At 44.8% G+C, this 22,396-nt stretch overlaps 1 pseudogene across 1 annotated transcript in view; it reads left to right on the top strand.

Annotated features, from left to right (window-relative positions):
- Positions 1-18,919, top strand: part of LOC144374900 (coagulation factor XIII A chain-like) — a 59,990-nt pseudogene extending 41,071 nt beyond the window's left edge. The window contains exons 8-9 of the transcript XR_013434152.1: positions 5,021-5,173; positions 12,843-18,919. The product of XR_013434152.1 is annotated as a coagulation factor XIII A chain-like (transcript). The remainder of the gene's footprint in view (positions 1-5,020; positions 5,174-12,842) is intronic.
- The last annotated feature ends 3,477 nt before the right edge of the window (positions 18,920-22,396 follow it).

Raw genomic sequence — 22,396 nt, 5'->3', positions numbered from 1 at the left:
TCTGAAGTTGCCTCCTAATTCACCTCCCTAACCCTGCTCTTATTCTTCTCCTATCTATTCTCCAAAAAAAAAAAAAAACAGTCAGAATTATCCTTTAAAATGTAAATTCAAAGTTGCCCCTCTCCTGCCCTGAATCTTCCAGGGGAAGATTCCTAGCAGCCTTACAATTAAATTAACTACAAAGCTTCCAGAGTTTCTGAGTGACGCAGTCCTTTGCTTTCGGGACACCCCACCGCTTGCTGATTTCCCTCCAGCCCTCTTGATCTTCTTTCTCTTCTGGAAGCATCCAGACATGCTCTTGAGTTTGTACCCACACTTTCCTTTTGCCTATGAGAGGGACACTCTCTGTTTGTCCTCTCCTCCTATGAGGGTGGAGGACAAATTTGCATGTCCTGTTCCCTCACTGCATTCAGGTCTCTGCTTCGGTCACCTCTTCAAAGAGGTCTTCAGTCTCCCCAGTCCTACTTGAAAGATTGCTACCTGCCCTGATTTTTTCCACCTGCCCTGCCTTGGTGTTTATTTTCACCTTTCTAAAATAGAAGCATCAGGAAGGTAGAATCTGTTGTATTCTCACTGCTGAGAGCATATTCGGTATCTACCAAATTGTTGTTCTTTCATTGTTGAATGATACGATCAAGCAAACGAGCTGCTAGAATCGCATTGAAGAGAAGTGCTAGCAGTTCTGCTGGGCGAAAAGGCATGTGTACAAAACACAAGAGAGCACACTCGGAGGCCTGGGACAGTACAGTCCCCAGCCGAGGACAGGGCCAGCACAGGGATGTTTAACTGGTGATTGTGCCAGGAAGGTCTCCTGGCCCAGCTGGGCACCCACTGCCTCCAAATGCTCCTGACAAAGCAGCATGCTCTCCTCAGATATTTCAGTGAGGTTATCTCCACTTGGGAAAAAAATGGACAAACCAAAGTCAACTCTGTCCTGGGTCCTGAAACTAAAAAAGCAAGTCCACCCTCAGCAGAGGTCTCAGCTTCTCCCAGCTGTGCAGATGCGTTTATATTCTGTGGGTGGAAGTTTGCAGAGAGAACTCTCGAGCTTCTGAGGCCTCAGCCCACCTTTGCTGAGCTCCTGGGCCTCTGAGAAATGACAGAAGCTACATGGGAAGTGCTTGTGTCTGACAGAGAGGCGAGGGTGTTGCATCAGGAAAGAATATCAGATTTCGTGTCAAGATGCTCAATTTGACATGAGCATTACCCCTTCCATCTGAAGAGGTAGAACTACATGATCACTAAGACCCTTCTCCATTTAAAACAGGGAGAATAAATAACCCTGAAACCTGAAGAGTTTCCATAAGTAACTCTACCAACCAGCGCTGTGAAGAAAGTATTATGTAAACTAGGTTCAGAGAGACTGAGTAACTCAACCAAAGTCACACAGCTCAAGTGCAATATTCCTTGCAGTACACCCTTGAGCTTAACAATGGTCCTACTATATAGAGTCATTTGGTCTTGGTGGACCCTATCATTGGTTTTTGTTTGTTTCTTTGTTTGTTGTTCTTTCTTAAAAGCCCCTCAGTGATTCTTCTATAAAGAACCATTAAACTAGTGGCCAAAACTGAAAAGAAATCTTGCCAATGTCACTTGGAAAGAGGACTTTCCCTCCACCTCCCACCTCCAATATATATATATATATACACACACACACACACACACACACACACACACACACACACACACACACAAAATCCATCCCATCTATGTGTTTCCCATTTTCTCTCTACAAGGGACAGGGTTGTTGGGCTGGACTGGGATTTTAGCCTCAATTAACTTCTTAACCCCTGCTCAAGGGGAGCCCAGGATTTGCCACCTTGATATTTAACCTTGTCTCTCTAGAAAGCCATGAGCTGCTGTGAGGGCTGTTATTAAAAAGGCTATTTGTTTCGACAGCAGCAGGTGGAGGAGGAGTGCCCTGGGCATTCATGGCCCCCTCCAGAGGGAATGCCAAAGTTCTCAGGCAACTCACTTAAAGTTTCCTTAACTTATTTCTGAAAATGACAAATATTCCTTAGATAGGTTCTCTGTCCCTTCCTGTCCTGATGCTTGATTGCATATTTGAGACTTTTATTTCATGTGGCTAGCACCATTGAGTTCTGCTGAGGACTGGGGTCACCATCAATTACACTCAGAAATCTGAGTTTCAAGTGTGGAAACACCAAAGCCCCAAGCCTGGTAGTATTCATGGCTCTATGGGGTCATATGGAGGAGGAAGTCGACTATGAAGCCCAGGTACATCGACCATGGGCCAGCCCCAGGTGAAGCCCAAGGGGATGGACCACGGGCCAGCCTGGGATAAAGGTCAAGAGGACAAACTAGGAGTTGGCTGAGGACTTAATACTTCTCCACTCACTCTAAGCCACAATCACTTTTCCTGAGCCTTCTGAGTTTTGGCAATCTCACGTCTAAAGTACGGATAATGATGTAGACCTCACAGAATTGTTGTGTTTCAAGATATCCTTGAAACATTGTGGATATTCAGGAAATGTTAGCTACCTCCTTCCCTAATAGAGACCAGACTTCATGAAAATTCACAACATTTTGTGGGAACATGGAGAAAATTTGATCTCTGTAACCTCAATTTTAAAAGTTAGGAATACAACATCTTGTTTCCCCGGTACCTAATAATGGCCATTCCATTTTTACTCAATTTTGAGATTTTTCAAGTCATATTCACATAGATCTGATCTCAGTCTGGCCTCAGAGCTTCTATAAGGTTGGTAGAACAAGTGTAGTTAATTTTCGTGTTATAGAAGCAGGAACTGAAGTTCATAGCGGTTAATATGACCTTCTCAAATGAATGCACTCAGGATCAGAGCGTCTGGTAGCTAACCCAGTGTCTCTCTCAAGACCTTCCTCCCAGGTACTGCACCTGCCAATCCCTCTGACTATCTCAGTCATCCTTCCCTCCATTCTTTACTAGTCAAACTCCTAAGCATCCTACATGTTTCAACTTGGTTGCTACTTTCTAGCCAATCCCCTTTCTCTGCCACCATCCCAGGTACTCCCAAGTATCTTATCTTCCTAAGGTACTTATTATACTGAAATGCAGGATTTCATTAAAATTGACCAATACATCTTTTAAAAATATAATAGACTTAGAGTTCCACCCAAGACCTTAACAACACATTTCCTATTTTTTTTTTAAAGTTATCCAGGGGATCTTCATGCATGAAATCTCCCTTACTACTGTGTAAGCCTTATTTGGAGGGACCAAATCTATTCTGTTCATTATGAGAATTCTGGCACTTTGAACAACATCTGAGAATACTATTAAATAATGCATACTTATCAATAACATGTGCTGAGTGTGAGCTCTATGTCAGGCACCATGATAAATAGTTTGCATGCATTTATTTCAGTTAATACTGCTGGCCATCAAGAAGGAACTATTATTACCCTACTTAAAGAGAAGGGAAATGAGGCTGAGAAAGGGACTTGGAAAATATATAGAAAATACATCATGAATATGTATTTTCATTTTCCTACCTGCTACTATGCTAATCAAGGAAACACCCAAGAAAAGTATTATAAAAAATGCAATAACAGTCTCTGGGAGAATCAATTTTCAAGCACAGATTTAGAACCTTGGAGGAGTTTGGGGATCATGTATTATGGTCCCACGATACTATTTCCAAGTAGCACATTTTGCTTGCTGAACCACCAAAAAAATTCCTTGAACTTCTCTTGGATGATCTAGTCTTATCCTTCTACTAAAATACTTTTGGCTGCAAGTTACAAAATTAATATGGCCCACACAGTTGGAGATTTGCTTTTCTCATTTAAGAGACCCTGCATCAGGCAGTTCCAAGGGTGGTTTAGCCACTGAATGGCATCACCAATCCCGCAGACCCTCTCCTCGTTCTATTCTGCAAGCTTCTGATTGGCAGTGGTGTTTCTCTTTACTGTCCTGAGGTGGTTGTGGCAGCTTCAAACATCACTTTGCATGGAAATATCTGAAAGCAGGAAGAGAAAGACAGACTCTCCCACGTACCTCTCCCTCCTTTTGCAAAGCAGGAATTCTTTCTGGGAAGACACCTGGCAGACCTCTTGTCCTAGAAGGAGGTCACACCCTCTACCAGCTTAAAAGAGGTGCAAGAAGGTGAGAAATGGACATAAAATCCTTCTGGCTGTCTCAAAAGTGGCTGCATTTACCAGTATGAAAATGGGAAAAGGAGATGGTTGCTGCTGATAGCCCCAGCCCCAGATAGCCTTCATTTAAATTACTCATGAGTACTCAGATGCATATTCTTACTTCAAAATGATCTTACAATGAGCGTGGTCCTAGAAATCCAGTGCTGTTGAAGAAAGGGATGATGCAACTCTAGGGATCTCTAGATGTCCACCCCCATGGAAAGTTAAAGATTTTGGTGACAAGAACCTTTTGATTTTGCCTTTAAAAAATACAGACATAATATTTGTACATCTTTATGTATACATGTGGTAATTTGATACATGTATACAACGTGTAATAAATCAGGGTCATAATTTCCATCTCTTCAACCATTAATTATTTTTGTGTTGAGAATGTTTTACTCTTCTAGTCATCTTAAAATATATTCTAAATTGTTTTAATCAATAATTACCAGACTGTGATAGACAGATGGACAGAGAGAACAAATTCCTCATCTCTTTTATTTTGGTGTTCTGTATTGAAATACTTTCCATTCTTTCCCAATCTTTAGTAACCACTCTTTCATTCCTTTCTTCCACAAGATTGACTTTTTAGTTTCCACAAAGGATAACATGTAGGATTTGTCTTTCTGCGTCTGGTTTATTTCAACTAAAATAATGACCTCCAGTCCCATCTGTGTTGCTGCAAATGATAGGTTTTTGATTGTTGCAATGTCTGAATACTATGTCATTGTCTATACACTACATTTTCTTTATCCATTCATCTACTCATGGGCACCTAGGTTGATTCCATATTTCAGCTATTGTGAATTGTGAGTAGCGCTTTGATTGGCAACAAGGTCCTGTGATGATGACGAATGTTCTCCTCTCCTGTTTCCAGGTCAACAGTGATCTTATTTACATCACAGCTAAAAAAGACGGCACTCACATGGTAGAAACCTTGGATACCACCCACATTGGAAAACTAATTGTAACCCAAAACTTGAAGGAGACGGCATACATGATATTACTGATACTTACAAATTCCAAGAAGGTAATTTACCTCAATTGAATTATTTTTTTAAAGTTTTGCTCCAGTTCATACAGCATACAGTCACTGTCACCCTGAAATGTGTTTTAGAAAACACACTGGCATTTGAAGCATTTGGTAGTCAAAATTCTCATGAGTGAAAGACACATCACAGCTTCAGTTCTCCATTGTAGTTTTATTTGGTTGCTTGCTTTGGGCAGAATTCTCTTTCCCTTGGCTTGTGAAATGAGTTGGTTCAAAGTTGTATGTATTTAAACAGAATATAGAATATGTTCTTGTTGACAAGGACTTTCATTTTAAATAATCCTTTTAGAACACATGGTATAACTAATATAATCTTATCTTTAGTCCAATAATAGAAATTTAAATAACTGCTTCACATTTGTTTAGTACTTTACAAATTATTTTTAATACATTGTTCCACTGAATTGTCATAGAAACCCCATGATGGAGGTAATGTAATATTAATAGGTTAGTAATGTCTCACTAATTCAGGTCAATTACGTTGAAGGCCAGTTTCAATTATAAAATAATGTTATAGTGGGGTTTTTTTTGTTAACTTTTATTGTACAGAATACTCCAAATGACACTATTGAGTTCAATTTCATCTCAATAAATACTGAGTGTCTCCACAATTGGTTTGGTGTGAGGCCTTCTAGCAGAGAGCAGGACATAGTTTCTGTCCCCAGGCAAGAGATAGGATTATTATTCAGAGAACAAAGAAGATGGCTACTTGATCCAACCAAAGGATGCAGAAAGTGAAGCTCAGGAAGAGAGGTCACAGACCTCAGCTAAAGAAAGCTGGACAGAGCTTCCAGGCAATAGGAACATAGTCCACTATGTTTGGGGTCCTGCAGGCCTTAACAATGCATCATGTTCAGACGCCCAGTGACCAAAGACAAAGCTTCCCAAGGTCAATCAGGGACAGGAGGTGAGGATGTTGGGTGTCTTAATGGGAAACGTGGAATATATTTTGCAAATGATTCACCTCCAGATATTCTAGAGTTCGGCATTTATTTTGGTGAATGGATAAAAATGATAAGTAATTAGCATATACCTAAATATTTATTGGTATTCCTGAAGTGCTAAAGAGTGCAGGAATTGTTTAAAATATTTTAGACAGTCTCCTTGCTCTTATTTACAAAAGCAATTTGCACTATAAAGAAAAAGCTTGCTGAATTAAAAATGAGGGTGCCTCATGTTGGAAATTCAGAAATTTTGTCATTTGAACTAGTGAATTTTTACTGCATTTCTGAAAAGGTTGCTTCTCTCCTTCATTTGGTTATTATCATCCATGGCATGACATAGATAAAAAGGGTTCTCTTTCCTTTTCCCTGAAAGAAACGTTTAAAAAAAGCACAATAAAAGAAAACAAACAAGCAATGCCCTCTTATTATAGAATTACAAACAAAAAGATTTAGAAAGGAAAAAAAAAAAAGAAATTCCGTAGAAAATGTGAAAGAAACTAGCTGCAATGTTCTCTCATTAGATGTTCCTGCATTTATCTGTTCAACAGCTTGCACTTAACCATCTGCTACATTGCAAGTACTGTCTGGGGTGGGGGCTTGCAGGGACCTGCCTTCCTCTCCAGCTGCAGAAAAAAAACAGAATCAAGCACTGGCCAGGCTGGTTGAGAATTGCTCGGCACAGGGCAGACAGATGCTGTCCCCAACCCAGACTCGGTTCAGGGAGGGCCTTGTGGTCCTCAGCATACATATTACTTCTGCTGTACTTACAGGGGCTGTCATCGTTTTCCAAGTAGATTTGAAGGAGCAATTCACTTATTCCCATCTTGGGGCTTGACTGACCCCCAGAAGGGGTGCTGTGGTTTATCCACCTGTTTAATCACACTGAATCAGCACCTCCTGTGTGCCAGCGCACTGGGCACAGAGCAGTGATGCTGAAGAATAGATTGGAAATGGCAGGGAGCACTGGGGTGCAAGTTCTCCAGGAAAAGTCAGGAAGACAGAGAAAACAGTGTGGACTTTCTTATTCTGGAAGAATGAAAGGTGAGCTCCTGAGCTCAGAGCAGTCAGCAAGCCACAAAACTAGATGTCTTCTCCAAAACAGGCAGCAGAACGCAACTGCCATTAACTGTCAGGCTCATCGGTGACAGGTGACAGTGAAGCCCAAATCAGGAAGGGGACAGCATCCGATGCCAGGAGAGGAAAGATCAAAAGTATTCCATGAAAGAGAATTTGGGGGATTGGTTAGACAAAGACTAAAATAAATAAAATGCACCAAATGTTTGTAGGGAAGACTTCTGAAGTCCTGGCTTCTAGAATTGGGCAAGAAAACCAGGATCAGGGCGAGGTCAGTGTGTGTTCTGATCCAACTGGAAGACCTCCTACATCCACATACATAGTTGTAAGAGACCACCTCCCCCCATGCTGCTTCTGAGCTGGAGTTTGATTCCAGGTGAATAATTATTCTCTTAATGAAGGCTGGCATCTACATTTCAAACTCTAATTTTAGAAAGGATGGCGTGGAGTGCTATTTGGAGAAGGATGCTGAGAATCCCTCTGAACGGTGAGGAGGGTGATGGATTGTTGATGTCTACCACGGGCAGACAGTAAAGGGCTGGCTGTGTGCGCGCCACTCTGATCTTCATAGTGAATCCCTCATATAATTTCTCTGCATCCATAAGCACTGAGTGTGGATACTGAAGCATGGAGTTGAGTAAAAACATAGAAAAGAACTTCTGACCAGACTTGGGGATCAATCATTTTAATTAATTAAATTGCAAGAAGATCATTTTTTCCACTTTGACAAATGAAAGCTTAATATCAATTTTATGACTTTGTTGTTTTTTTTCAAAATATAAGATTCAGCAACTATAAAGCATTGAAAAACCAGAATTCGGAAAGCTTACACTGTAGTGATCTGTCTTCTTTTATAATCGTGTCTCAACCCCAGTCCTTCTTTAATACATTAATTATGACCCCTCTGTCACATATTTTCATCTCCCCTGCTCTTTCAATTAGCATTGCAGTATTTCCTACGTTAAACAAACAAACAAAAAATTTAGCAGGGCATGATGGCGCACACCTGTAATCCCAGTGGCTTGGGAGGCTGAGGCAGGAGGATTGCAAATTCAAAGCCAGCCTCAGCAATTTAGTGACGCCCTAAGAAACTTAGTGAGACCCTGTCTCTAAATATTAAAAAATAGCTGGGGATGTGGCTCAGTGGTTAAGTGGCCCTGGGTTCAATCCCTGGTACCAAAAAAAAAAAAATCACAAAATCCTTTTCAAGTGTATTCCACACCAAACGTGCCTCGTTGTGTCTTTGCAATGTGTTTTCATCTTGAAAGAGCTGCCTGAATGTAAATCCTTTCTTTCTTTTCCTTTCCTTCTTTTCCCATTTCCTTCTTTTCCCATTTGCACTCTGATTTCTGCTCCCAGCATATCCTGGAAGCTCTTTTTCCCATGTTTGGGTGATTATAATTTCTTCCAAGAAAAATAACAACTCTAACTTCCCCACCTCATCCTCTCCTTCCCTCAGTCTAACCCCTGCCTTGCTGCTCAAGGATATTACCTGACATTTTAGCCAGAGCCTGTTATAGCACTGCTCAAAAGCCCTCGTTGTCTTCCCGTTGCACTCAGAGCTTTGCAATCACAAGGTCTCTTTTTGGTTGATTCTTTGACACTCCCCCCTCACTACACCTCTTGGCAATGCCCCACAGACATCAGACACAGCACCAGGCACACTGCTGCCAGTTCCTCCAGCAACCCAAGCTCCTGCTCACCCCTATGCCTCTGCTTACTGTGTTGAAAAACCCCCCTCTCCCAAAATGCTCCCTGCCCCCAGGCAGGTCGAGGGTCTCCTTCATATCCCCAGACACTCCACCAACATCTGCCCCAGCATCTGGGATGTGCGTGTCTACACTGCGATTGTTCTCCACTTGTCCCTTTGGTGCCCATGAGGGCTGTGTTTCCATCATGCCTCGCACTTTGCCTGAGACATCATGGAGGTTATCACAGCACCAAATGACCACCTGAATGGTCACCAAAACAGCACTTTACAGATGGGATTAATTGCATGTAAAATGATTTAAACTGGACTATTTAAACTTATCATGAAGATGGAAGCCTTCATAATAATTTTAAATAGTCCAGTTTAAATCTCTGGCTGAAAGCAGCTTGTGTCTGCAAACCCAGATCCTTCAGCCAGGAGGCCCCAGGTCCCTAGGACTCAGAGGCACATAAGACAGACCCTGTCCCTGGAGCTAGGACTCAGCAGGGGAGGTGATGTCATGCAGAGGCAAGTGCTCTGATGAGGAAAAGGAAAAAATACATGTGTTTTAGAGAGAGATGAGAGGACTAGGGTTTGGGCACACATTGCACAGAGCAGGGAGGGGCTCAAGCAGCTGACATTGGAGCTAAGATCAGGACATGAGAAGAGGCTTCATCCAACATAAAAAGATGGGATTACTTCCTCATTAACAGGGAGATATTTTGACCTTGCTCCTGAAGGCTACAGAGGAATCTCAGAAAATACAATCTCTCTTTAAATCACCTCTCGTATCACTACAGGATTGCCCGTGGCCCTGAATTTTTTAAGATACCAGAGCACAGAGGATAACTGCCGAGAAACAGGAATTACTCTGTCAGGCTCTGGGAAACCTCAAAATTCTCTCCTGCTGGGCCCATCCTTCCTGTAATAGCCCAGTCGGCCTCTGCCTGGCAGTGCCCTGCTCTCAGGGCAGATGCTTCCCCAGAAGGAGGCCCAAGGGTCCACCAGCCAGGACATCTCTCTGGTTGCTCCCAGCTCCACACAAGCTTTTTCTCCTCACCTTCTCCTCCCACAGCCAGCTCAGCTTCTGTACCCAAAGGCAGCACCTCTCTCCTCTCCTTCCCGCTGCTGGAATTTGCCTCCTGCCTTTTACCTAAATGCATATTTGGCCCCCATCCATAGTGCTGATCATTACTGCCCTCTCGCTCACGGACCCATCTGCCAGAGGATGTCCGCTAAATTATCTCACAGCACTTTCTGCTGCCCTGGCTCCACTGCCTGTTTCCCTTCATTATCTTCCTCCTATTGATCCATCAACATGTGCTGTAGCCAGTGCTTGTCCTAGACCAACTGTTTCTGGCACATTCTTGCAGTCTTGACAATCGGGGAAATTGTTCACACATAGACACACACATCCACGTTTGCACACAACACCTGCTGGCATTTCCTCTGTCCTTCCAGAGGGTCTTCCATTCATTATGCATCTACTCCCTGTGATCCACCTAACCACTCCACGATGAAGCTGTCCTGATTTTGCAGATGTGGCAATGGATGACATCACAGTGCCTCGCTGGTGGAGTTGTTGGATGAGGTGGTGCAAGGCATCTATCCCAACACCCGACACATAATTAGCACTTATTAGGAGTCATGATTAATTGGCTTCTTCACCATCACTGCATTCAATTATTCACTAAAGTAGAAGATAATATCTTAACATAATTATAAAAACCAGCATTCTTTATTTAAAGTGTCTTTTTTTTTTCTACTAGCCATTGTGGTGACTGGTTTTTACAAGTCCAGGAATTTGCCTTCATCTCTTCATCTCTGTCCTCCATGATGCTCGAGGATATCAGAAGCACCAAGCTCATTTCTGAAGCCAAATATTTCATGTAAAACTCTGTAGGGACAGTTAGCCTGGAGTCAGGCTAACAGGAATTTTCCTCTTCCAAAGAAAACCCTTTCTGCATCTCCCCCTGCCCTCATCTCCAACACAATCACTTCAATAACTCTGCAAGACAGTTCCTCAAAACAGCATCCGCATCTCAAACTGCACAAGAACTTTGGTGCATTCCCACAAAACAATGGACAGCCCTTTAAACACAGCTCAGGATCAAGAGTATCTGAGATATTTGTGTTCAGGAAAATTGAACAGGTCTCCTTTCTGGAGTGTTTTTCTTAATTTTTTTCATTTTTTAATTGGTGCATTATAGTTGTACACAGTGGTGGGGTTTGATGTTACATATTTGGACATGCACACAATATAGCATTATGATTTGGCCAATATCATTCCCCATTATTTCTTCTTTCCCTCCCCTCCTCCTCCCTCCTGGTCCCTTTTCTCTACCGATCTCCCTTTGTTGTTTATGTGATCTCCTCACCCTTTCTTTTCCTGTTTCCTCTCTAATTTGTCCTTCTGAATTTGGCTTATTTCACTTAACATAGTGGTCTCTAGGTTCATCCATTTTTCTGCAAATGACACAATTTCATTTTTCTTTATGGCTGAGTAAAACTCCACTGTGTGTGTATCTACCACACTTTCTGTATCCATTCATCTGTTGGACACCTAGGCTGATTCCAGTTTGGCTATTGTGCATGGTGCTGCTGTAAACATTGGGTGTGCATGGGGATTCGAGCAGTGGCATTACTGCTTCTCAGCAAGGGGGGTGAGACAGGACTTCTCTAGGACTTTTTATCTCATGCTGAGGGCCATTACCAAGTAGGAATGACGCATCGAAATTTCCTTGCCAAGCGTACCCCATGCTGCTTAGAGGACATTTGATGGGACATTGCATGCATGCTTTAATAAGGTGACCTTGCTCAAGGACCAAGGCGGATCCGGGTTTAGAGCTGATCAGGTTTGAGGAAGTAACCGGCTCCTTGAGTTTAAGGCGTTGCCAGTTTAAGATAATGGGTTTTAGGGAAGTTAGAGGTTGAAGATTATCGCTGGGATTAGGGTGTTCCTGCTGCTTGTTCCCGTTGAGTTCTCATGAGATTGAAATGGGATTTGGAGATAGCCTCGTGGAGTAGGTGAATTGTGCGGGAAGACAGCAGAATGCGATTTCCCCTGGACCTGTATGGAGGCGGTGTGAGAGCGGGAATAAAGATTTGCTGTTTGAACCTACGAAGCTGTGTGGTGGCTCGTGATTCTGGTGCCAAGCCGAGACATTGGCTTTGGCAATCTCAGAGCCTCTGATAGGCCTCAGAAGGCTGTGAAACTTTAGCTATCTCTAGACGACTCAGGGATATTCCACAGGATCTAACCCAGAAACAGGGAAGACTAGTTAGCATCTTGCCAGATCCCTATGTCCTGGGGTGGCCATGATTTGGGAAAACTTTCTGCACTCTGCCAACAGCCAACTGACCACCTTGGAAGGTAGAGAAGGGTGGGGCAGCAGCCCTCCAGAGTCAACACAGAAAGGAACAATTGAAAAAGGCCAGATTGGGAAGAGAAGGAAGAGGGGCTTGTATTTGGGAGAAGGAACATCCAGGAGCCAGAGAAAGCTTATATTGCAGGAGGCGGGACAGAAAGAGACAACTATTTCCAAAATTCTTGCTTAGTGGACTCCAGGTTCCAGCTCTATGGTTACGACTCAGGGCAGGAAAGAAATTGACACCATAATTTGAGACAAGTTTGATTTTTTAAATTTTACCTGCTGCACCCTGCACTAGTGGCCCTGGAGAAACAACCTAAAGAACAACACGTTTAGTAACCTTCTTTCCAGACAGACCTTGGCATGGCCACCTACTCAACCAGCAGCCCGGGCAGGTCACCGCCTCTCCAAGAACCTCATTTTGCAGTATTTATAACAAAAATAATCACCAAGGAAGTGGTGGACCTTCCCAGGCAGCCAACCAGGGCAGTGTGGTGTGTTTATGCAGATAACCTTCTTTTTGGTGGATTGTATTTTTCCCCCCATCATTATCTCTGGGTCTTTTCTAGGTCAAGAGGAAGGGCAGCTGGCCCTCGAGACAGTGCTCATGTATGGAGCTAAGAAGGCCCTCAACACAGAGGGCGTGGTCAAATCGAGATCAGACGTGGACATGGACTTTGAGGTGGAAAATGCTGTGCTGGGAAAGGACTTCAAGATCACCATCACCTTCCCGAACAACAGCTCCAACCGTTACAGCATCTCTGCCTATCTCTCGGACAACATCACCTTCTACACTGGGGTCTCCAAGAGGGAATTCAAGAAGGAGACATTCGACGTGGCACTGGAGCCCTTATCTTGTAAGCAAACCAGGGTGTGCTTCTCTCAGAACCTGGTATCTGGCTCTCTGTCCCAATGACTGACAATGCCCACTCAGAGCTGTCTGTCAAATTCAAGTTCTCCCCAGAGCTCAGGAACGTGAATCACACAGGCAGAATTCTCCTATCCTAAAAATCCTCAGTTTTCATCTTTTCTATTTCACACATAGAAGTGAACACTGAAATGTTCAAAGCCAAGAACCCCGTGAGTCATGAGAATTAAAAGTCACCTCACTTCTGGCTACCCAAAGTGTGGTCCCCACACCAGCAGACCAGCCGTGTCAGTATGCCCAGGAGCCCCTTAGCCATGCAGAATCTCAGGACCCACCCAGGACTCCTGAATCAGAATTTGCATTATACTAAGATCCCATTTCAAGGGGATTGCACTGTACAAGAAACTGGGAAATGTGTCCAAATGACCCATCTCTGAAAATAGGCCACTTATTGGTATCTCTCTCCTGAGATAGGAAAGACTTTTGGTGTGTTTTGCTTTACTTACCAAGAAGGTAGAAAGAGATAAACTCTGCATAGAGGCTGTTTCTTAAAATTGATTAGCGAGACGTCTAGGGAGAGACCCCATCCAGAGAGGACGCTGGAGGCAGAACGTGCCATCCAGGAGCCGTGCAGGGCTTCCGGCTCTCTGCTGTCTCTCATGGGGCTTCCTACTCAGCCTTTGCAGCCTCCCTTGCACACACATTTTTATCACTATAAATATTTAGAATATTTTAAGCAGAGTGAGATCAACATGCTTTAGCTTGCATCCGGGATTACAGTTATGGCTGCTCTCATTTTTCCTGGGGTTGCTGGTATCAGTGGCCACACAACTGGCAAAATGACTCAGCCCAAAAGGAACTGGTCTCTGGGCAGAGCACGTGAAGTTGGGGGAGACTGGGAAGGACTCCAGATTTCAGTTGACCTGACACGTGGCATTGAAGGAAAAATGAAAAAAGGGAATAAAAGGTATGCACACAAGTTTTATAAAGCAGAGGCGAGCAAGATTGATGTGCACCCCCCGGCTGAAACACATGTCTTAATTGTTCTCAAAGTTTCTAGATCTGATGACTCTCCCAGCCCACCGTATCTCTCAGAAAAATGCGGAAGTATCTCTAAAGATTCTAATTCCAAGAAACCTCCAAGAACATGAAGGAAGTGAATAGGCCTAGACTCGGTAATGTGGCTAACGGTTAAGAAGCACCAGGGTATTTTCTTTGAAAACTAGAAGATTTAAGACTTTTATTATTATGATGATGATAATAATAATAATAAAGTGGCCCACCCCTGTAATTCCAGTGACATTAGAGACCAAGGCAAAAGGATTGCAGTTTCGAGGCCAGCCTCAGCAACTGAGCAAGACCCTAAGCAAGTTAGTGACACTGAGTCTCAAAACTAAAGGAGGGGGGCAGTGCTGGGGATGTGACTCTGGGTTCAATCCCCAGTACCTATGTACCTCTGGGTTCAATCCCCAGTACCTATGTCTATATCTGTATTTAAATATCCATATATCTATATCTGGATATCTAGATAAATAGACTGAGGAGGAGACCAGTCCTTGTAATTGTTTAGAACGGGAGTCCACTCCACAAACTTGGCCTCTTCTGCACACAGCCAGTTCTCTTTTTGTTTATCCACCATGGTATGACATAGCTAGCATGCCAACACCACACCACTTGGATCCTCTAGTCATTGGAATTGTGAGCCAAATAAACTCTTTTCTTTATAAAGTACCCAAGCTCAAGTATTTTGTTAGAGCAATGGAAAATAGATTAAATCAGGAGTAAAAAAATGGTGGATACAGGACATATAAGAACTCTTTATAAGAACTCTGTTTCCAGTGAGCTGAGGAGCCAGTGGAGGGTTTCTGACAGGTTTTAAAAGCTCGTTGTGTTGAGAGACTACATGGGGAGCAGGGCCCAGGCCTAGAGACCAGTTAGGATGCTGTTGCAATTTTTCACCTGAGAGATGGGGCTACAGTAACAGAGTAGTGAGAACTAGTCAGATCTGGGCATGTCCTGAAGGTAGAGGTCACCTGATTGGCCCATGCATTGGCCATGTGGTGTGAGACAAGGAGATTGTGGAGGAAACTGCATGTGGCAATACCTTGGTGGGATCTCAGTAAAGATGAACTTCCAACATTGTGGGAAACTGAGCTGGGAGGATGAGTTGATGTGTTCAAGACCCCAAAGAGCAGCCAGAGGCAAAGGAGGTGACAGAGTCCAGGTCCCATCAAGCAATAATGGGAGCCCAAGGCTGCAAACTTGGCCAGTTCCTTTGCTGATGTCCCTATTCCCTATAGTCCAGCACATATCCCTGGACAGGAAAACAAACAGCTGCCTTTTTCCCCTTCACAAGGGTTCTGTCTGTCAATGCCCTTCGTGGTTCTCCAATTAAAGAATGAGCTTACTTGAGTTATGGACTAGAAGGCACAATAATTATTTTTATAATAATAAAAATGATCCCTCTGAGTCACAGATGTAGAGACAGCTCACCAAACCTAAGCCTGAGTCAATATTGACATAGCCACGCCCACTCAGCCCATCCCAGGGCTGATCTTCAATAAGCAGAAGGGAGTCGGCAACTCTTCTTTTACTTCACAGATAGGTGGCACGAAATTACCTGCAATAAACTGCATATTGCCATCTGAAATAAACTGCCATCCACGGCAAAAAGCCATGTCCTTGTAGACCTCACTCAAGCACTCTGAGGTGCCTCTGTTGCAAAGAAAGTTTTCCAAGTGGGATGGGAGACATACTGTCCAGCCTGATGATTAAAGGGTGTGTGTGGGCCAGAATCAGCTTAGGAGATCTGAATAACTTAAACCTCCCAGTACCTTCAAAGGTGTTATCATTTCCACTTGGCTATATTTAGTTTTCTTTGCTTTTTGGAAAAGAGTGGAGGCTGCTCCAGTCTGTGTCTCCCTTGGTTTTCCCCAGACACTGTAAATGATATTGGCCTCATCCCAGCTCTGCAGCTCACAGAGTGAAAATCTATTCCTCCTTCTCTTGCCACGTTTAACAAACTTTATCTAGAACAATTTCTTGTGCAGTGGCAAAACACAGCGCTTACATAACAGACTATTTCAGGAGCACTGTTCTCTTGGGCTCCGAAACACAGCATGATTTCTTTAGTGCTGTGTGATTCAGGGAATGTGCTCCCTCTGAGAAGAAAGGAGTCCTGAAGCCGAGATTATAAGGGTAGCAAGAGCGTGTCCCACTAGCCTAAGAAACCTTGTGGTCAAACACAGCCCCTGTAGAAATATGCAGGGGGGAGTTCATTTTTTATCACACTTACTGAGGCAGCTGTAGGCAAAGCACAGTGTCCTCTTAGACCTGACGCTTTTCCACTCTGTGCATCCAGACCTGGGGATGATGAACAGGTCATAAGCTCATTCTGGGTCATACTTAATGGAGAGAGGGCTGGAGTCTTACTCACTGGAAGGCAGGAGGACGTGGGGTTCAGACTCATGTGCAGTGATGACTGCATGAGTGGGTCATTCGAGAAGCAGGATTCAGGGATCAAAGTCAAGGTAAGAGCCTAACTTCAAAGAATAGGCTCTGAATAGAATAGCACTCTCCTGAACCAAGCCAACCCAGCCAGTTGTTGAGTCCTCATCTCCAGTGGACTAATATATTCCAGCCATCTCCAGAGCTGAGGGCAGGATTGCTCAGCCCTGCTTCTATTGACATCTGGATACCTCTCTCGCGGGGCTGTCCTGTGCCTTGTAGGATGTTTAGCAGCATCTTAGACCTCTACCCACCAGGTGCCAACAGCAACCCACCCCCAGCCTTTTTGGGACAACCCAAAAAGTCTCTGGACATGGCTATATGTCTCCTGGAGGGGACAATACAGCCTGCCATTGACAACCCCCAGTCTGAGATGGCCCATCTTTTTGGTTTTCCAGGAATCCATGCTTGATGTACTTTGGATGCAGAACTTTCCATTTTATAATCCAAACTGTCCTAAATTTGCCCTAATCCTGCCAAATCTCCACCCCTTCTCGTGTCTGATCCTCCTGTCCTGAGAGCTTCTGGCTTACACAGGCATCGCCTGACGTCTGATTCAAATTCTGACTCAGACGCGTGACGGAGTCAGAAAAATGGCTCTCGGTGATGGGGCTGCTGCTGGTGGGCTGCCACATCTGGAGTGGCAAGAGCCTGGGTGAGAAGGCTGTTCCCTTCCTTGCAGCCAAGGCTTTCCACGGGGCTGGTCCTTCAGGGCTGCCCCTGGCGGTTGGAGCCATGCTGCCCAACGCAGGCTGCACATCAGAGTCAGCTGAAGAACTTGAAAAGAAATGACTGATGCCCAGCTCCCAATCTCCAACACTCTGACTCCATTGGTCTGTGTTGGGATCCGGAATGGCAGGTTTTTTGAAGACTCCAGGTAGTCGTGATAAGGAACCAAGACTAAGAACTCTTTTGATCAGAAGCTAGAGCAGTCACAGCTCCTACACATCTGTAAAGAGACTTACAGGGTGGACACTGCCTATGGCAGAGGCCTTTCCTGGACTCTTGGTGATCTTCAGGCCAGGGCTGGCTGCCACAGGTCCACTCCAGGTGTGAGAGTCCCACCAGGCATGATGACCTTGGCTGATGTGTCCACCCCTGAGAGGGCAGCAGTGAGGCAGGCACCCTCCCTGGGCCCTGGTGCTTCCTCGGCTACAGGCAGCATTCAGCCTCCTTAGGGGACTTCTTCTGTGGAGTTGGGTGGGCTAAAACGAGCTGCTCTCAACACTTAAACCACCAGTCATGGGAACTGTTCCCTCAACAACTTCTTCAGAAAGAACACATTTTGGGCCAGACCTTGGGCAGGAAGGTAGTGGATATGTTCAGTCTGTGACTGTTTATGGAGTGTGTGGCCTGTAGGGGGGTGGGGATGGAGGCATGAGTCACCCATTCACCTGCTGGGTCTGCCAGCTGATGTGGGGCACAGACACCTGGCTATGGCCAGGTGGCAGCAGATGCCAATGTGCTCTGGGCCTCCAGAAGAACTGCCCTTTGCTGTCTAGCATCCTGGGCTGTGGGAAATGAGAGGGAGGGCCAGAGTCACAAGACAGAACTCACCATAGGAGGACGATCAGAGGGGAGCCAAGACCACCCCCATCTTCTTGGTGTCACCCTTTGTGGCTTGTCTCCAGTTTCTAAAAACTAACAGCAGTGACTTGAGGAAATAAGCATTTGGTCTTCTACATGACAAGTAGGGGAGGGAGGGAGAGAGAGTCCTAGAGTGGGAACCGGGTACACCAACTTCCGTCTCTTAAATAGAAAAATCATGAAATCAGATTGGTACAGAAAAAGCTGGAGAGAAAATATAAAGTGCTATAAGGACAAGGTTTTGGTAGTTGACAGTTTTGCCCAAGGGTGGTCGATGCCCTGCAGGAGATGTTGCTTATTCTACAAGGGGATGGTTCTTGGAACTAGGACTTTGGACTTCACTGTTCCCCATCCACTATCTTGGATTGACCCTACCCAAATCAAAACAGCCAATTAAAACACTCCTTGATCCTCCATTTTAGACATCTTTGTTATTGCTTTCCATTTTACAACAACAAAAAAAGCCATGTTTGGAGAGCTTGACACATTTTCTCTAGTAAGATTTCACTGAATATGAAATTTTCCAACATATTCTTTCTTCACCCAAGAGACAGGAGGGCTTGTCCTGGATTGACTCTTTGTTCCATTTACCCCCAACCTTGGCTACATTCCTGGTGACTTATGTGCTAATGTGGGAAGGATGAGAGACCAAGGGGAAAAGTAAAGCAGATCTTGTCTCAGGTCTTGCTGACAGCCTGTTTGTTTTTCTTCCCGTCAGTCAAAAAAGAGGCAATATGTCAATCAATGGAAGGGTAACTGATGTGATACAGCAATCTGTATACGGGGTAAATTTGGGAGTTCATAACCCGCTTGAATCAAACTGTGAAATATGATGTATTAAGAACTATGTAATGTTTTGAACTACCAACAATAAAAAAAATTAAAAATTAAAAAAAAAGAGGAGGTGCTGGTCAGAGCTAGGGAGTACATGAGCCAGCTACTGGAACAAGGATTCCTGCACTTCTTCGTCACGGCTCGCATCAATGAGACCAAAGACGTTCTGGCCAAGCAGAAGTCCACTGTGCAGACCATCCCCAAGGTCATCATCAAGGTCAGTTTTAGCATCTCAGGGAAGAGAAAAAGGCAAGGTTGTTCATTAGATATGTGTGTGTGTGTGTCCTGCTTGAAAAAAAATAATAGAGTTAGGATCCTCCTGTTCTTTGAAAGAACTAATCTGCCCTATATATAGTCACGCACATATAACACTCCTCATCTCTCCAGATTTAAATATATAGATGTGACTGCAGATATAAATATAACCTGTGGATATAAACACACTTGTGGAGGAAGATCAAGATGCGTAATGCATCACAGAGACTCAGAACTTTTCGTGTCTCTGGACTAAAGTGGGTCAGGCATGCCATATGATATGTGAGCCTCCTGTGTCACCTCTGCGTCCTGGACAGTGGGATTGTTCACAGAGGTATAATTTTATACAGTAGGATCATAAGCTGAAATGTACAGTTCTGTGACAATGACTTTCGCAATCAGTAGCAGATTGGAAGCAGGAAGTTCCTTTCTGCTTTTCCCTCTCAGTAACCCCCTCGCCAATACCAAGAGGGCCACTTCCCCAACTTCCATCACTGCGGGTTTGTTTTGTCCACTTAGGTGATGGTTGCAATGGTGCCTCACCAGGTACCACCAGACATTTCTGTGAAAAGCCCTCAGAGCCATGGCAGGGGAGAGCTGAGGGTGGGCGGGAAACAGGGAGCCTACTTCTCCTGCTTCCCAGGGGCACCACTGCAGCTTTCGACGTTGTCTGTCATCAGCTACCCCCTTGAGACCCCTTTGCACCCTCAAATCAGGAATCTGAGCAGCTGGCAGGGAGCTAGGGGGAGTGACACTCCCTGCCACTTACCCATGGCTGAGAGCCCTTCCCTAGGATCTAGAGAACATTCTTCTTGAAGTGGTTACATGATAAGCAGGGATCCCAAGCAGCTGCATTCCCCTAAAGTGGTGATGAATTAAAGCTCCATAATAAGCCTATGATATCTTAATGGCCCTCCAGGTGGGGGGCAGTGGGCCCAAGTGGGGAGTAGGCCTTCTTTCCTGTGAATCATTAGTGAAGCTGGTAACCATTGTGTGGCATTCAAAGTGGTGGCTTCCTTTGGGGACTTTTTTTTTCCTTTCAGTGACTGGGTTCTGAATGCCATTATCAAAGATTCACATGTATCAATGGGAGGTAGGAAGTAGCACATTTCCACTCCACCCACGAGAAAACTGAAGGTCAGATAGGCTGTATAACTTGTCCAAGGTCACACAGCCAGCAAGTAGGAGAGCTGGGCCTCCAAACCTCGCAGTCTGGCTTATAGAGGCAGGGCTGGGAACTGGCTCCCTCCGCCTCTTTTCTTGGTTTGTTCCTGTGTGGAAGGCATCTGAGCCACCCTAAGGTGAGATCCACCTGAACCTGAATACAATGGTACTGCCCACTGAGGAACGTGGACTACTCCAAGCCCCTTTTAGCTCTTTCACCCCAGTTACCACCTGTAGACCCACCATGGACCTAAAAGGCCTTAAGAGCCTGGATTAAAATGAGGATGTGAAGGTTGCAGGCAAAATCAGAAACACATGCAAAACAGGAGTGCGTCCTGGGGCCGCCCCAGGGGTGCTTCATGCGGGGAGAACTGGAATTCAACAGCTTGAGGCACAGAGGGCCACATCAGGGAGGTCTGCCCTGCTCCCTGCCCAGGAAGGCTGCCGCTTTATGGCTGACTGTCCTTGGAGAAGGGTGCCAGGCCCACCCCAGCTGCACAGTGGAGACATCTTTGGCTGTTTTCTTGGGGACGTTGAATAGGGCCTGTCTATGGATCCTTTCCCATCAGGGGCGAGGCCTGCATACTCACCTAATTACAAAGCAGTGGCTCATCCCCAAGAGTGTCTCAAGAGAAAGCTTTTCACGCTATGGAGGCGCACATCGCAGCACAACATAGAATCTAATTGCACCACTGATAATAATCTGGATGTATGAAGGAAACGGATACCTTTGATCTTTTAGGCATTATTAATTTGACGGAGTATTTGTTCTCTTCTGGGTTTACGGAAAGGGTAGTTTCATTCCCCAGGAGCAGAATCAGAAATACCTTACTCCACCAGTGAGCGGACCTAGGCCAGGAGGGTATACTTTACTAAGAGTTGTTTCCGTTTGGTTTGGTTTCCACCAAGGAATCAGGAAGGCTGTGCTCAGTGGAAACTAATTTAGAGGCAGGACATTTGACTTAGACTGGAGTGTGAGGGAGATTTGAAATCTGGCTTTTGTCATGTTTGTTCAGGAAAGAGGTGAGGGTGTGGCAGCACACATGAGCTGTAACCACCAACCTCCTGAATCCCAAGGGTAAACCAAATCCGAATAGGGCAGGAGTGTTCCTAGGAAGTGTCTCACACCCTCAAAAACTGCAGAGGCATCTCCAACCTGTGAGAGGTCCTTCCTCATTCTGGAAACTCTGTCTACAAGCTGGGGCGCCTGGGACCCAGCTTAGTGGACTGGTGATAGGAAATCCAGGGCCATGGTCTGCTTATGACAGTACTTACACTGCAAGAGATGGGGGCAGGGAAAGAAGACTCGAGGAAGACCAGGGAGGAGAGGGAAGAGAACAGTAGGAAAACATGGAATTGAATTGTCGCACAGGAGACCTCAGTGAGATGAGTTAGATGCAGATGCGTGGTATAAAACAGGAGCTGGAGAGGGAGTTAAATGCAAGCCAGAGTGCAAAATCTACAATGGCTTGGAGTCCAGCATTATCTAGGGCATATGTACTCAAATGCTAGGAAAATGCTAGAATCCTTCCTCTTTCTTTTTGAGCCTGAATTGGACTCCCCACTGACTGAATCTCCCAAGGTCACCATGGATCAAAGTGCCAGGCATGGGGTGAAAAAACAGGAGAGATGATAAGTTACGGGGACATGGCCCTCGGATCCATAGCTCATGGACAAGAGGAGGGATAAGGCCAGCACACGGTGCTAACAGTGATAGCACCTGTGATCTATTAAGCACAAAATTACTAGACACCTCTCTCTTGTATTATCTTTTGGAATCCTCCGTGTCACCCTACAAGGTAGGGAGGTATTAGTAGAATCTTCATTTTGCAAATGTCCAGAGAAGATAGTACCTTGCAGCATAGGTCTCTGGGGCCAATTATAAGAGTTCAAAACCTGTTTTCTCAA

The sequence above is a fragment of the Ictidomys tridecemlineatus genome, unplaced genomic scaffold, assembly GCF_052094955.1.
Source record: "Ictidomys tridecemlineatus isolate mIctTri1 unplaced genomic scaffold, mIctTri1.hap1 Scaffold_93, whole genome shotgun sequence".
NCBI classification, from domain to species: domain Eukaryota; kingdom Metazoa; phylum Chordata; class Mammalia; order Rodentia; family Sciuridae; genus Ictidomys; species Ictidomys tridecemlineatus.
This window is presented reverse-complemented; position numbering and strand designations above follow the sequence as displayed.